The sequence below is a fragment of the Periplaneta americana genome, chromosome 4, assembly GCF_040183065.1.
Source record: "Periplaneta americana isolate PAMFEO1 chromosome 4, P.americana_PAMFEO1_priV1, whole genome shotgun sequence".
Lineage (NCBI taxonomy): Eukaryota > Metazoa > Arthropoda > Insecta > Blattodea > Blattidae > Periplaneta > Periplaneta americana.
In genome coordinates, this window is record NC_091120.1 from 39,256,528 (window position 1) to 39,274,495 (window position 17,968).

Consider the following 17,968-nt stretch of genomic DNA (forward strand, 5'->3'; position numbering starts at 1 on the left):
TATACTTGGTACATATTAAGAACAGGTATTACAAGAGGAAACTGACAGAAATTAAACATAAAACGTAAAAATCAATACTTTCTCACAAAACCCTTGAAACTTAATTAGACCTATATAACAGTTTGAGAGAAGAGAAATGTTGCTCGTCACCTTTATAGAATAAGCATTATTAGTATGAACTCGACACTGCCTTGTGAAGGATGCACTTGAAGGAATGGTGGAAAGGAGAAGAGTTCGGGGCAGAAGAAAATATCAGATGATAGACGATATTAAAATATGTGGATCGTATAAGGAGACAAAAAGGAAGGCAGAAAATAGGAAAGCCTGGAGAATGCTGGGTTTGCAATTTGGCAGAATACTATGAATGATGAGCATGAACTCGTCTTTATATTCTAAGATCGAAAAACACTAGAGTTGTGAAATACTGAAAAATAAAAATCATATTGAAGCACACAGTTATCAATGCAATAGTACTAATCTAGGATCTATTTAATAACACGTACCTCATAGTAAAATCTATATAGTACTTCATACAATTCTTACACTAATTAGTACGTACGACAAAGTATTTTTGTTCCGTGTCAAAATTGCGAGCAAATCAATCAAATTTACTTTACATGGGAAGATACAAATTTGTTTCAAAATTATTTCTGAATATTTATGAAGAAACAGTAAAACAAATTCAGGCTTTACCACATAACTAATTCATTGTTATAGGTAAATGTTTAAATTTCCAGTTGAGATAAATCTCGGAATAAACTCGTTATTATCTACGTTTCTCACATACAAATTGTGAAAAATTCTGACTGTTAGACTAGGTTGAATTACGAATTTCTTTAAGAAAATGACAGTGCTCAAGGAATTGTAAAAATTGCTGTAAAAAATTGAAATTGTAAAAAAAATTTAATCTTGTAACATTTTGACTTGTTCCACATCTTAAAGCGTCATTGCTAATGTAACATTATGTAATATAATAGTTGAAATGAAACTGCAGAAGAACGTAACACAAAGAACTGAACACTTCCGAGTTTTCATTAACGACATCGGAAAGCACAGTTACATAATATGTCAATGACGAAGGAGACTTGATAAAACTTTCTCATTTTGTTTATTGTCTGAACGTTATAAAATTCACTGTATTAGAACGATGTAGAATTTTAAATTAATAATAATAATAATAATAATAATAATAATAATTTGGAATCAATTTATAATTTTACAGCGATTAGGCTTGAAAAATATTTTCCGGGAGAACATTGGAAAATTAATTATTCACAGTTTATGAAAAACACGATATGAAATTCGCAGAATGCATGTACAAACTGAACATTTTAACAACATTATTATGAACCGTTTTAGTGTGTAATAATTCAATTGTTTCTTCAGGTTTAGCAGAAGAATGTTTAAACAATTTTATTTAAACGTTATCTTAGAACACATTTTGACACGCTTAAATTATCTTAAGAAGTCATGTTTACCGTCATATTGTATTAATGAAGTTTTCGATGTTTATGTAGATTGAACTACACAATCAAAACTGCTTAACGCTCGACGTATTCTCACAAAATTGTGTTGGCCTACTACTCAGGAAACTGTTAAGTATTTCGTTCACATAATTATTATAATTTAAGAATTCATGACTCGCCCAATGAATTTTCGCTTCCCAACTGCATGTTACTATTATTATATTCTATGACATTTCACAATCGGGATTGTATCTGCCTAGATCTGTTCTATTTGATCGAAATTTTCGTCCAGCCAGACATACCGGACCGAACCAAAATGGAAAAAATTCACGTATTGGGCAACACGACCCTGATAATGGGATTTTTTTGGTACGAAAATTACAATGCAGTATATCTCAATACTACTGGAATGTGAATATTTTATACACCTACAATGCAAAAGAAAATCTCTCGTCTGATACTTAACTTCGTTCACATCATTGTGGCTCTGAATAGATCTTCCAGGAACATCCTCTTGTTAAGGCTGCAGACTGTCTGCTCAGTCATACAACTTGCCTGCAATATGAAGTAACAATGAACATATTTTAGAATTCAGCATATTAACAAAACAAACTGAGTGAAGGAAAAAATTTGAAGCAATGACATAATAAGTTCATGTTTGAGCTAATGTAAACGGGAGGTAATTTACGTAAGCTTCGTCCTGGGACGCAATTTACAGCAAACGCTAATGAAATTCAGCTCATCAGTTATCTGTACTAAAGTCAAAAAAGCAAATTTATGTTTACAGCACTCGACTCTTAGAAGTTTTGTGATTACGAATGGATTAAGCATAATTCAGAATTATGCATTCTTAGTAATCGATTTTTTATCACAATAAGAGCTCTAAAATGATTCGAGACGTCACACCCCTGCTTTTATGGTTAGTAACACAGTTCTCTTGCTGATCAACTCTTGTATTCGCAGTCTGGCTTATATTGTACTATCAGTTAAGATGACTTTATGCAATGATACCTAGTATGTGTTCTAAGATATTTAGAATATACCAATTTTATTGTTTTTATTTTATTCTTCATTTATCGATTCATTCATTCTCATTTTACATTATCTTAACGGCTGCCCACAGACAACGCTTTTAGGATTACAAGTACAGTCTATTATCAAATGTAGACGATAACGAAAATTACATTAATTAATTTATAGTTGCCTTAATTCAATCTTGTTAAATTAATTTCAAATATAATATCGGCACCTGAAATTCTGTTAACTTTCAGTTAAACGAGTTCTCTATATTTTAATGTAAAACTGTGATTATAAATTTCTTAGCAGAGGAAAAACTTTTTTGGGCACATATTTAATGTAGTCTACAATTGATATACATAAAACTGGTTTCTCTTTACCAATGTACCAATAAACTGGTCCTACGAGGTGTAATGTATTTTGCTGTAAATGAAATTTATCTATTGACTTATCCATTTAAGAAAACACGAAAATTCATTAATTTTGTAATTACTTCAACGAATTGAAAATAGTTTTCTCGCTCAACAAATATTTTGTGCACATCGGAATAATGCTCTTACCTTGTAACGACCTTCAAATTTATTTCAGTCTCTTAAAAAGGATTCAACATTTTTTTTAATTCAAGTTAAAAGCTTGGGAAGTTAATGCATACACTTCGAGACAACTACAGTAGCTGATGGATATGGCTACTCGTATTGCTGACTTCAGATTCGAGAATTTGTCGACGTAATTCGTAACGTGAAGTGACTTCGTTCACAATACTGCGACATGTGGAGCTAACAAATTAATAAAAAATTCTAAGAAAATTTAGAATATGAATTCTTTTGTTAACTGAAATTAATCGATTTGTTGAGATTGAATATGGAGCGCAATTAGGTTACATTTTATCACGCTTCGAAATATTTGTTCGTTAAATATTAGTACTCCTGTAACTTCTGGAGTGATTTAGAATTTAATAACATAATTAGTATCAATTGGTCATAAAACTCGTATTTCCACACGAAACAAATTGAGTTTTCAGAATTAAAGAACTACTCGTACAATAATTTCTGAACTTGCAGCCCAAATGTAAAGGAAACATCCATCTTCGTGTTGACAATTTAGAAGACTATTGGTCTTTTTGTTGGTAATAATCTAAAAATTAAACACAATAGCATTTGTGAATCTTAGCTTACAGTTTCAATATTACAAATCCAAAGCAGTGCTTGAAATTTGAACTTGTGTTTTTTTTAAATAATATCGCTTAAATCCTGAGAGATTATCCATATGAACAGCTTCTGTAGAAACAATTATTCTAAAGTTTAATAAGGTACACCACTGTCCTCTGCAATAATTATTGTGCATGTAGTCTACTATAAGAAATTTAAATGAATAACTTTTGAAAATACATAGGATAGCTGCATAAATTAATTACGTTATTTTATTTGGAATTATAATACGGCATTTGTCCCATTATGACAGAAGAATGTAACAGCTAAATTAGACCACTGTTTTGAAGAGTAGACTTCCACATTACTTATGTAGTTTTCTTACAAAAATTGTTAATTTAAGAAATTATATGAGCTATTAGGAGTAATTGAACTTACCGATAACTACTATGAAATGCGAAATAATGATGGCTGCAATCTGGTCCTTGGGACTGATTCCGTTCGTCCAGTTGCAGAATCTCTCAGCAGCAATCCTCGGCATAAAAGAAGTAACATCAGAATTTATGCTAGGAATATAGTAACGCTTAATGAACACACATACACACACACATACACATACACACACACACACACACACGAAAGTGCACTATCACCTTTACTTTTTAACTTTGCTCTAGAGTATGCCATTAGGAAAGTTCAGGATAACAGAGCGGATTTGGAACTGAACGGGTTACATCAGCTGCTTGTCTAGGTATGACGTGAATATGTTAGGAGTAAATCCACAAACTATTAGGGAAAATACGGGAATTTTACTTGAAGCAAGTAAAGAAAGAGGTTTGGAAGTAAATACCGAAAAGAGAAAGTATAGATTTTGTCTCGTGACGAGAATATTGTACAAAATGGGAAAGTAAAAATTGGAAATTTATCCTTTGATGAGCTAGAAAAATTCAAATACTTGAGAGCAACAGTAACAAATATAAATGATAGTCGGGAGGAAATTAAACGCAGAATAAATATGGGAAATGCCCGTTATTATTCGGTTGGGATGCTTTTGTCATCTAGTCTGCTGTCAAAAAATCTGAAAGTTAGAATTTATAAAACAGTAATATTACCGGTTGTTCTGTATGGTTGTGAAATTTGGACTCTCACTTTGAGAGAGGAACATAGGTTAAGGGTGTTTGAGAATAAGGTGCTTCGAAAAATATTTGGGGCTAAGAGGGATGAAGTTACAGGAGAATGGAGAAAGTTACACAACACAGAACTGCACGCATTGTATTCTTCACCTGACATTATTAGGAATATTAAATCCAGACGTTTGAGATGGGCAGGGCATGTAACACGTATGGGCGAATTCAGAAATGCATATAGAGTGTTAGTTGTAAGGCCGGAGGGATAAAGACGTTTGGGGAGCCCGAAACGTAGATGGGTGATATTTAATTGGATTTGATGGAGGTGGGATATGATGATACAGACTGGATTAATTTTGCGAGATTATGTGAGGGCGACAATGAACCACCGGGTTCTTTAAAAGCCAGTAAGTATATGAAATACAACTCTTCACATCTAATCTTTGGAGCGGTATCATTATTAACAGTTCTGAAAATTATTAACGCCAAGATCCAACAAATTCGGAAAATTTTAATTTGTATACTAAATTTTTATGTACAAGTTTTCGTCTATATCGACCACAAACCCGTAATTTATTGATTTAATTTGCGTTCAAGTCTTCCTACACTTTCAATTAATATGTTGTCTAATGGGAAAATCGAGACTGGTTGGTGGCAATTTTAAATTGAAATTCAAGAAAATCTTGTACTTTTAACATTTCAGAATATATTTTCACGACAATTACATTTATTTATGTCCTTCCTATAAAATATAAGTGTGTTCATAGTCATCCTTAAACCAGAACTTAATTGATGCATACATATTTAAGTTTTCAAGTTCACATTTCATAATGTGAAAGTGCAGTATAACATATAGGTCTATCTTTCACCATCATTACCACTGCCACTACCATCACAAGCAATACCAATTCCAGGAACTCTATTAAATATATAATTACGACACATATATGGGACACATTCACAACTAACTCTGCTAATATTCAAAATCTGTTTACAAAATAATCTTCAATACTCCTGACAACATATTTACTAGTCATAGACATTCAAATCTTTCACCACATTAGTCTTTACTTGCCACAAAAAAAAAAAAACTTTTCTGGCCAGTCTACTGCACTTTGCCATTGATGAGTGTAAACTGTTGAAACAATTTTTCAGGTACATTCAAAATGAGAAAATTTGATAATTGACCTAATTTTCTCGACACCCATGTTAATATAGGTAGGCTTCTGTTTTCTATTTCCAATTCATCGCGCTCAAAAAAGCTTATTTAAAAATACGGGTAGCAATTCAATAAGATTTAAGTTTTTATTTAGTTTCCCTTGTTTGCTATTACTCGAAGCATGTCGAAAAGCCTTAGCCATAAATTACAGATAAAAATACATCACGATTATTATAAATATTCTAGAGCAATAAATAAACAGGTAGTTTCTATAAAATAAACTACATCTATAGTCAACGGCAACGCTGTCTTCTCATTTTATTGATCTATAATTAAACGCTTTTGATACAGGGATATATAAATATTAAATGATTTCATAATTTTGTTTGAAAATTTAAGCTTTGGACTTTGTTACATTACTTCATTCGTTTGAGTTCGAAAACGTCATGTTCGGATAGAGGTTGGTGCATGAGTGACGAAACATAATTAAGTGATAAAGTGGAAATGGTATGCATGAGTAACAAAATTTAGAAAGTAAAAATGGTGATGGTGACAGAAAAGACTGTAGGGAAATAGTGGAAAAGGATGAGAAAGATGCAAGTAATACTCAGGGAATGATACAAATATAATAAAGTGGGTGTGGAAATGTAATGCACTCCAAGGGGACAGTTGGTCGCGCAGGATGCCCGTTTTGTATGCCGATTTCCTGGCTGTTCGCCCCCTGAATAACGAAATCTGTACAAAGTTCCTAGCTCTGGTTATGAGAGTCTACTTATGAATATCCACATCATCTTAACTTTTATGTTCACTTGACCACTGAAAGAGAAATATTAACGAATACTAGGTCCTACTACAACATTACAAATTATTAACTGCTTTGTATCAGCCAGCTGAACAGTATTCAGTGAAGCTTTTCGTAATACGCACGAAAAGTAGTGACAATATCTTAGACAATTCAAAGAGGAAATCAGAGGCAAGACATAATATGGAATCGAAACATTTTAACATTATCTGTGATCGTAATACGCCAAGATAGCTGGCAAGACTGGAGTGTGAAGACATTAAGTGGAAGGCTAGGGTCAGCAACACACAGATATGATGCTAGAGGCTTTGGCTGAAAGGGCAATATCGTGTAGTCCAAAAGTCAATTGTTCACAGACGTACGATCAATGACGCGTAGGGGCTCTTAGCACCAACGTCAGAAACGGGTTGCCCCAAGGTTACTGACGTGTGACATGCGTAGTTGAGGCGAATGTACAAGAGGTCAGAGTCGCGTGCACCATGTCAGAGTCGCTTGCATCAGAAGAGCCAGGGGTGGAGCTATGTGCCAGAGGGCCATGTGCCAGATGCCAGAGGGCCATGTGCCAGATGCCAGAGGGCCATGTGCCTGATGCCGGAGGGCCATGTGCCAGATGCCAGAGGGCCATGTGCCTGATGCCAGAGGGCCATGTGCCTGATGCCAGAGGGCCATGTGCCTGATGCCAGAGGGCCATGTGCCTGATGTCAGAGGGCCATGTGCCAGATGCCAGAGGGCCATGTGCCAGATGGCCATGTGCCAGATGCCAGAGGACCATGTGCCTGATGCCAGAGGGTCATGTCCCTGATGCCACACGCCTGTTCTGGGTGTTAGAAGCGATTCTCCTGGGTATCAGAAGCGCTTACCCGGTGACTGAGGCCCTAGGCCCAGAGGCGCTACATAGTCCCCACAGATCGTTGACGCACTTGCGCAAACAGGGTAGAGGGCGCATAGCTCCCAAGTCAGGGGCTCGTATCCCCATTGTTAGAGGCTTAGCCTCATCGTCCCAACGTCTTCTGTATGTAAGGTGAGAAGGACGTACCAGAAGTCAGAGGAGAGTCTTTCTGTCAGAGGCGTGTGTCCTGCTTGGTAGTGACGCATTCACCGAGGAATTTTTTATAGGTTTATTTTACGAAGTCTTTCTAGCTGCTATTGTTTAGACTCTGAGTGAAATGACTGTAATTCCAGCGAAATGAGTCCAGGGTCCAATGCCGAAAGTCACCAAGAATTTGCTCTTAATGTGTTTATGGAAAACCCCGGAGAAAGATTCAACCAGGTAAAATGTCCCAACCAGGATTTGAACCTGGGCCCTCTCCACAGCTGTGGAACCGAAGAAGTGTTAGGATCTTAATTTTCTGTTACAATATAAATTATATTGTGGCATTTTACTTTGGGAAGAGCAATCTTCATTATGATTTTGTAATTTTAAGTCAAATACTCGAAACGTCGCTAAAGAAGATTCAGGTCACTTACCTTACTGAACTCAGGACCACAGATCTGCTCCACTGGTATATTGGACTAATGCCATATTTCAGCCACGTGCAGTATTGGTAAGCCGCGTATTTCAGCCAGTCACTTGTAGACGGAAATTACTTGAAGTAGATGTATGCTGTGAACGAAAACATTACTGTGTATAATACATATCACGAATTGCATTTCAAATTGTCAAATTCATTCTCAATTACATTTTAGTGCATCTCATTTATCTGTTCAAGCTATTTTTTTTATTCCAATACGAAATATCCTCAAAAAGTAAAAACTAGAATTTTACCTCATTTAGAGACCCACCAAAATCGTTCTATAGTATGACTTACTTACAAATGGCTTTTAAGGAAACCGAAGGTTCATTGCCGCCCTCACATAAGCCCGCCATCGGTCCCTATCCTAGTATGACAGCAAATCATAATTATTACCGCTGGCAGAAGCAATGAAAACCTTACAGGCTGGCATACCTGCATTAGTTTCTTGCTCCTGATGTCTGAGCCTGCAACTATCGCTAAGACATTCATTGTATCGAGCTTCACGACATGTGCAATTAGTTTGCGTCACTTCTGGTCAATTCCACTTTATACACTTTGTGGTGAGGGGTAAAGTTATATTGGTTATTTCAATGTAATTGTAATGTAGTTAGCCTGGTCATAACTTAGACCTACGTTATTTTTGAATCCACTGACTTTTGTTTTAACATGGATTAGTTTTCCTAAGGCAAGTTTTAATATGTAGTATTTAATTTTATAACATCCTTTTTTTACAAAATATTTTCTTAATTATAAACCGGTTTGAACGTCTTAACACTATAAGTTAGGGAAATTTTCGTTCTCATTTTTCAGCAGTCTCCACTTTTCAATATGTTCACGTCCTATCGTTTCGAAATAGAGGCAGTGTCGCTGTTTTGAATGCTACCTTCTCCAATAATTAAATTATATTTACAATTTCATAAGTAGCCTATGTTTGTAATGTCTGAGTTAACGTGAACAAACTATAGAGATGAGCAAATGACAAGACTTTTTGAATGCAGAGCCATCTGTTACCTAAGCTCTTCGTTCTTGTACTCTCCGTATCCATGCTGAAGCTATCGGCTGAAGTCTTTGTCCGGATTACAGAATTTCACTGTGATTTCTTCGTTAAATTACTCAATTTCATTATCTAGCGAGGAAGTGGTTACGAATTACAACTAATTTACTCTTGGCACTCTAACTTCATAGAATTTAGGGATTGCGGATATATTCAAACCAACGCCTGATTGCATTCAAAGATCCACAAATTCTCACCTCGTAACGAAGTCATGGATCAGCATATAATGAAAGGTTCTCAGGATTAAATTTCAGAGTACTTACAGGGCCACCACACCCTAATTTCTGCACAACCAAGACCTGCCACTAGACTATATTACTTAGAAATATGCAACTTCAACACATACCTTCGAACAGAATGACGCAGGACAATTCTCTATGTCTCAATTATTCTCGGCTTCATGAGGCGATGGGAAGTTCAAAACCAAAACACCAGCAAACCTAAAAGGAGGAAAATTCGCTTGTGAGTGGATCAAGATGAGTAAGACCAGAGAATTGTGATTCATGGTCCTTGCTATATATATTTTTTAAATACAAGTGGAGAAGCCGACAGACTCAGATACGTGAGAAATTTGTCCACTAAATATTTCCTGAAGCCTTCCTTCAGGTACGAGAGTTTCTCAAAAGATTATCTACAACACGTTTGACAGACTACTTTTTCGATAGACGTGATCGTAACTTCCTAATTTATTTCAATCTCTAATTATAATATATTTAGTTTCTCACGCTCTCCTATATGGCAAGATAGTATCTGTAAGCCCTAGAATTTTACCAAGATTTATGGTTTCCACTTCCTATTACCTATCGAGAACGAGAAATGTTCAGTACTCCTTAGAAATATGCCTGGAATAGTCAAATGCATTTTTGCAATAATTTTGCCGCAATTAAAATATTCTCTACACCATTTAAACTGAGTAAATTTAAAAGCTACATTCGTCCTCCTTTTGTGCTTCAAATGGGGCAATGCTTTTCGGTCTGGAATATACAAAGTAAAATTTAACCAATTTTTTTTAATTTTTAAGTGGAAATCTTTAAGCGAGAATTTTGAATAAATTCTAAAAATTCACAAAATTTTGTCAAGTCGTACTCGGTGACAGTTAATTGTATGAGATCTAACAATGATGAAAAAAAAAGGCCAACAGTCATATCTTTCACTAAAAACTTCAGCTAAATTTTGGTAATGGAGAAGTGCAGCATGCTATACTTTCACCATCACCAATTAGTTTTCTTACAGATTAGTAAATCTCCAAATACTGGTAATACGATTAATTTTACCCAACACAAACACAAAATACCTAACATTCACAATACTTTCACCAAATTATATTCTACGGGCTACATCAACATTTTCCGACATTTTTTACTGCACTTCCACCATTGATACAAAATGGCGGCCATTTTATAAACCAAGCTGAAACGTGACCAAATCCCGTTATCATTTAGACAAGTTAAATCTCATGAATCTCTGCGTTAATTTACGTGTTTTGTAATTTTTATGCGTCGTACTGTCGAATCAACATGATTAACATATTATATAGCAGAATATTACCCGAACACTATGAATTGTAGAACATAAATATTTTTCATTAAAGTATTCATTATGCGTTCGTTTTCTGTCAGTCCAACTAGGTCTACAACGCTTATATGGTTGCAAAAAAATGTAGCTGAACAAACAGGGAATTTAGAATTTATTTTAAAATTATTTGAAATCAACAACACAATTTTCCATTGGTCTAGTAAAAAACCGCACACCTATATTCTTTTCTAATGACAAAATAGAAGTCTAAAAGTTACTGCAAGTAAAGACAATTTTATTTTACTGATTAATCATTTAATATAAAATTTTAATAATTTCACTTCTTTAATCTCTCAATAATTCATTAGTTTGAAAGATGTTAATTGAACTTACTGTAATGGAAATTTGTTTGTTTATCGTATCAAATTTAAACTAATTTTAGATTGAAAAATATTGCAACTCCACCTGATAAATGAAACAAGTATGCGAATCAGTTGAATAAAATGGAAATTCAACAGTTACCTTTACAAACCCAGGAAGGTAGTCCCTACTCGACGAAGAACATACGGCCAAATGGAGGATGCTGTTCACCGCACGTATGAATGTCAACGGAAAGCTTCTCAATTCAGCCAATAGCATTGCATACGGAAATGACGTAGATATCGCTGTTGATAAATATTTATGTTTAATAAAATGTAGGGTAAAATATTGCTTTAAATGAGTGTATAATGATGTGAAAATTAATTTAAAATACAGATATTTAACTTTCCTATCTTTCTGGCTTCTCAATCTCACAAACATACAAACAATCGAAATAAAATATTACGCCTAAGTCGGAAGTTGACTCAATTCAGAAATATTCTGCTACATTTGACTCCGTCTACGTAGTACAGAAATTAACCACATCCATAGCCAGAACGCACTCAGGGGTGCACAAACGTATTCATCCTGTAAGTAATCGATCTGACATGGTACGACTGTGAGTAGGTATAAAAATGGGAAAATGTACACAATTCCTACAAGATAATTGTGTCAGCGCGACATGAAGTCAGCGCATAATTATCGTTTTAAATGTTAAAAAATTTTTGCGATATTATTACAGGTCTACTTCATACTTAGCGTAATATGTGTGTAGGCCATCAGCAGTGTAACGGGCGGGTTCATGTTCCAATACGACGAGTAAACCCCCGCCTGGGCTGACATCTGGTTGCGTTTTTCAGAACTTTTCTCCAACTGTCAACTCTTTATTAACACAACTAACTTAACTTCAAGCTAACACATCCATCTTTGTAGGTCTTATTAATAAAATTACGTATTATGCAACCTAGCTCGGAATAGGATCGGTGAATTTGAGAACTGCAAATCTCTGACGTTCGAAGTTCTCTGACCCTATTAATCGATAGTGATAGATAATTTGTTGGTGTAAATGTGGCTTCTTTAGTTATTACTTCAATCAATAGATGGCGAAGATAGCAGGCATTGTTGCCAATCGTACAAAAAAAAAATTCGCATTATAGAATTCAATTTTTCACGACACTCTACTGATTGTAAAACAACACTGTGTTTAGCTGGAAACCGCTGATTTTGTCAATCATAAACAATTTTTTGCTTAATCTAAATAATCATTTCTCCAGACACTTTTTAACCGCCCCAATACTAATGCTACCTATTGAGAACTAGCGGAAATCTTTCAAATTTGTAAATTTGTTATATCTTTGGTTCTGGCTTATCCCGTGGTTGGAAAGTTCGCTTACACGATCATAAAATCGTAGATGAGATACCTTTGAACGTCAGTGTACACTTGCATTCCGGCCGTTAGGCGCCTTGCTCGATCAGTGATGTCTTGTTACTCCGCTAGATGGCAGACTCTGGACTTCAATTTGAAGTCGTGCATGGAAGGAGAATGCACGTTGCATTATATACGGTTAGGAGAAATTGATGCGTTTAACTGGTGTTATTGTGAAGGTTGATTACAATGTACTTTGCTGAAAATGTTCGTATCTTGCAGTTTATATAACTATAGAGACACAACACAAAATTAGTAAGATACCAAATCCTTCCATAGGCAAATAATTATTGTAAACTTTCTTTAGATATGCTACCACATTAGGCCTATATTAAAAAAGAATTAAGCATGTTTACATACGATTTAACATCTATGGTCATATCTTGTGTGTAGGATCTTTGAGTATACCAGTAGGCCATTGAATATTGTTGAGTTGAAGTTGGTGGTTTGTGTTCATGTAGCTGATTTAGAATTTGTTTTGAATTGTATGTTCCTTCATTTATTATTATGAACATGGTATCTAATGTCTGTGACTGAAGGAAACCATGGAAATCCCAACCAGAATGGCTAGCAACGGGGTTTGAACTACGCACCTCCCAAATACAAGTCTCAAACATGACCGTTTCTGCCACTTCGCTCGGTATAAAATATACTGATTTAATTCAGAAAACGCCAATTGGTTGTAGAAATTTCAGCAACTAACATGTAGACCTATTATTTAAGGGATTGTAACAATTATAGCCTATATATTTAATAAAAACATTAAAAAAGCAAAAACTATAACTCAGTATTATTGGTATAACGTCATTTGCCTCGAATGTTGTGTTAATACTCCGGCTGTATGGTATTGTTACGTGATGATTATAATAATTAAACTTTTTTTCAGTGCGACATGGCAGCATTAGCGGCTTCATTGAGAACTAGTATAAAACAGTTCAGTCATCCATCTAGCGGAGTAATAAGACATCATTGTACTCTACAGTAGCACCACCTGTCCATCCTATTCCGAGCTTGGCTAAGTGATATTTATATTGCAATTTTATTTTTATGATCCAAATCCACTAATAAGTAAAAATATACCTGTTCCTCTTACATGATATTATCAATTTGCTCACTCTACTATTGCTAGAGTTACGTTGCCTTGGACATTTTAAGCTCTAACTTGCCATATGATCTCTTACACTTCTTTTAAAGGGATAGGGTCAAATTGGACCTGGTACTTATGAAGAAACAATCATTGAAAGAAAGAAAATATATTAAAATTTGTGTATTCATATTTTTTTAAGACAAGGGTCCAAAGAGAACTGCTGTACTGTTGTTCAAAAATATCTGATCTCCAATTTTCTGGTGGTGTAAGCGAAATTTCTAACCACGGGAAAAATCAGAAAAAAAAAAGATATGAGATAATGACAAACTTTGAAATAGTTCCGTTAGTTCTCAACAGGTGAACTACTATTGGGAAGGGTAAATAGATATCTGGGAAAATGTTAATGTATCAGCGGTTTACCGTTAACTCTAGTATGTTTTACAATCATTAGAATGGGTTGAAATTTTTAATTTTATAATAAATGTATATTTATGTACTTTTGGTGACATTGTACGTTATCAATAACCATCTATTCATAGAAGTAATAAATAGAAAAGCCACACTTACACGAATACATTATCAATCACTTTCGATTAGGTGTCTTTTAATGCCAGTGTACACCGATGTTCAAAGGAATCTGACCTACGATTTTATGATGGTGTAAGCGAACTTTCTACCCACGGGATAAGTCAGAACCAAAGATATAAGATACTGACAAACTTTTAAATAGTTCCACTAGTTCTCAATAGGTGACCCTATTATTTGGTCGGGTGAAAATGTATTTGAGAGAATGTTGATGTCGTTTAAGTATAAATTATTCTTGTAATTTACATTGTTAACGGTTTCCCGCTGAATCTAATGTTTTAACACAATCATTAGAGGGGGATGAACTTTTGAATTTTGTAATGCGATTATGCGACATTGAATGTTACCTTCACCATCTATCAGAGAAGTAATAACTGAAGAACACTATCGATTAGTGAGGTCACATATCTTTGAACGTCAGTGTACTTAGCAAAGTCTAAGGGTACGTACACGCTGGAGCAACGATAAACGATAAAAGAAACGATGTAGCGACGCTTTGGTATTATCAAAGAATCAAGTGTTCATATAGGAGCAACGAGGACGCGGGAAGCGAACATTTCGATTTATCAGTAGAAGATATTCTATGCATCCACTTAATGAAAGAAGATATGTAGGAAATATCAGCTGCTAAGTTCAAGGTTAATATAAGTTAAATACGTACAAAATTAAACCCGTTTCTCATCCCAAAGATAGTATAAATTCGTTGTGTTGTGATTGGCTCTTGTGATGACATAACATATGACGAATAAATACACAACTGATCAATTTGCCAATATCTAAAATAATTAATTTAATATGCCGAAATAATAATAAATCGATTAACATTCGGATACATTGATAACCACCGGTCATTATACAGATTAATATTACTTAATCAGAGATCATATGAACGACAAGAGCGAAGAAAATGGAACTTTTCTTTTTCGTCGCTTTTATCGTGTATCTTCGCTTTTATCGTTACTCCAATATGCACACCTCAATGACAATGCATGCTTCAATTCTCTCTGATATAGCATCGCTGCTTCTTTTATCGTTTATCGTCGCTCCAACGTGTACGTACCCTAAGCTACTCCATACGTGTAAAATATGCAAACGTTTGACAGCTGGCGCGACAATAGCGCTCAAGCGGCTAGCAAGTTAAACGTTTGCAGAGTACATACTGCGTGTTCAGTTCAAAGTGTGTCATGGCTCGCTGTATGACGTCATGTTGCTAGTCGATGAGCCTAGACTATTCAATCTTCCTATACTTCCGCAGAGGCGTATTACCTATGTGCCAGAGAAGTTGCCTAGCAAGTACGGCGTTCATTCTGAAGAGTACTTACCGATACGTACGGTAACGCCAGTAGTGGCAGGAATGTGAACTGTTTGGAAACACTTACTTTTTCTTACTGTCGGGATATGTGGAGAGGGTTAAGACGATTACTTAAGTATTTGTTGACATTAACTTGGACGGTCAACATGGACACGGAGCATTTGATTCGTGTTGTGGAATGTTACCGTACGCAACCGATGATAACAAATACCCTGCGTACGACTTGGCCGCGCAAAACACAGTTCGAAAGAGGTTATGATAGCACACAGACCGTACAGACCGCCATCTGTTGCTACGACGTTCAAGTTATACCATACACGTTCTCAAGTTCAGATTGAAGGCCTTGATTAATAGGCAACTTCTCTGACATAAAATCTGAAACTCGCTTCAAATCGCTGACTCACAACAGTGACGTCATGACACACTTTGAAATGAACACCCAGTAGTGTGATAACATAGCAGAGAAATAATAATGCGTAGTTTGATATTTTTACGCCATACAGTAACTATATAATTATGGTTCTTATTAATTTTATTTTAGAAATCTACAAAAACTTTACACCCAGTTAATCCGAAAAAAGTTTATAACTCGATAAATTGAAAAAAAACGTAAATTCTTCAAATTCTTACTCTCAAGTGAATCGTAATTTGAATTACATGGTTTTCTGAACCTATATGGCAAATTCAATTTATTCCTAAATGTATTTGTATATCATTTGAACTCTATACGTATTTACTGTGTGAAAAGTCAATATTAGTAGTCTCAAAAACTTGGACGTCATTTCAGTTTTAGATCGGGGGTGGGGCAATATGTTTTTAGGAGAGATCTTATTGAGTGGCGTACTACACTCTATTTCCTCAGAAATTACTATTTTTCATACTGTAAATTGGGATAAACTCGACCCCTGACGTAAACTTGATAACGAAAAAGGGAGATTTAATCCATATGAGAAGCACTGAATATAAGTATTAAATATATTAAGTCCACTTCTTTTTTTATTTCTTTCCTTAAGTATCGGCATTTTTTATTATTGTTAAGTTACAAGTAGGGTTGTAATAGTTTTTTTATTGTAAGTTTATCCCAATACGTTTCCAGTTTGCACACCTAGGCCTACTTTTAGCTTATCTTACTTATAAGGTATATTTACATGAACTTATTGCTAATATCACGTGCGTGCGAACAAATGAATACACAGTTTTGATGAAATTTTAACAAAGAAATTGTACTTCTATTGGAGCTGTAAAATCAATACCAATCTCACAACTAATCTTTCTTTATGTTTACAGATAACAAAATCAGGGCAACATGGGAAAATAATAAAGAAAACAGCATGTGAATCTTGCTATTGAAAGTGATGACACTATTCTTATAAAGTCCACCGAAGTAGAAAATCATTTGAATAAATATTTTGCAAATATATTAATTATCATAATGCTCAGTTCGTGAGCATTATTTTAGGTCTAAGTTTGCTGCATGGGGGATGCCAAATGACATAGTTGTAATATTCCACAGAAGTTTCTTGCTTTCAACATTCATAAACATAGGTCTACACTCTTCAAAATGAAGTGAACATAGTTGTAGGCCTGCAAATAAATAAATAAATAAATAAATAAATAAAATTGACAGTTTTGTTCATTAAATCTAATCTTCTAAAACTTACCAGCAGTTATTTTCTAATCCTGAAAGAAAAAAATACAAGACGTAAGATGGACAAATATGCCTAGAGGCAAATAACCTGGAATAGGCCTAGGTCCTACTTTAAAAATAGTATCACATCGACTGTACGTCTTTTTCAGCACATATTTAAATTATTCTTTCTGATATACGAATAGGTAACTGATAACCAGTATTTCATAGAACACAATACTACCATGTTGATTATGAGTTATAACTTTATGACCTCTCTTTGTCTTTAGGGAATCTGAATAACTACAGACTCGGAGATTTTAGTTTGTTGTCACTGCAATTTACAGCATTACACACACTTCCTTTATTCAGAGACATCATTAAAACTTATGAACAACCACGTCCTCCACATAAGCATGTGCTGGCAGTAGGAATCCTATGATCTATTGTTTCATCTTGCTAGCCGCATGGGCGCTACTGTAGCATCAGCTGTCGAATGTAGGCAAAAAAAAAAGAGTTGGATTGCGTGACTGTGTATAATAGACTGTGGTACCAAAAAGAAAAACAAATATCGGTTGATCCCATGGTGAATGCACGGCTCATCTCGCCAAACATCATCTTCATATCAGCAATCCATCACGCTCGGAGGGCTAGCGGCCACCATGCATCGTTGGAGTAAACTAATTTTGTTGCAATTAAGCAAAAACTCACATCTCACTAATTATTACCATTTGGCAGAATTATTTTTAATATGCCATCTATTAAATAA

The 17,968-nt window shown here is 34.9% G+C and overlaps 1 long non-coding RNA gene across 1 annotated transcript; it reads right to left on the minus strand.

The window, feature by feature from the left end:
* Window positions 1-490: 490 nt before the first annotated feature.
* Window positions 491-11,372, minus strand: LOC138697732 (uncharacterized). Its single transcript, XR_011331602.1, has 5 exons — window positions 11,325-11,372; window positions 9,634-9,727; window positions 8,187-8,322; window positions 4,070-4,164; window positions 491-2,021 (listed from the first exon to the last, which is right to left on the minus strand). It is a non-coding gene; the product is annotated as an uncharacterized lncRNA (long non-coding RNA).
* Between the last annotated feature and the right edge of the window lie 6,596 nt (window positions 11,373-17,968).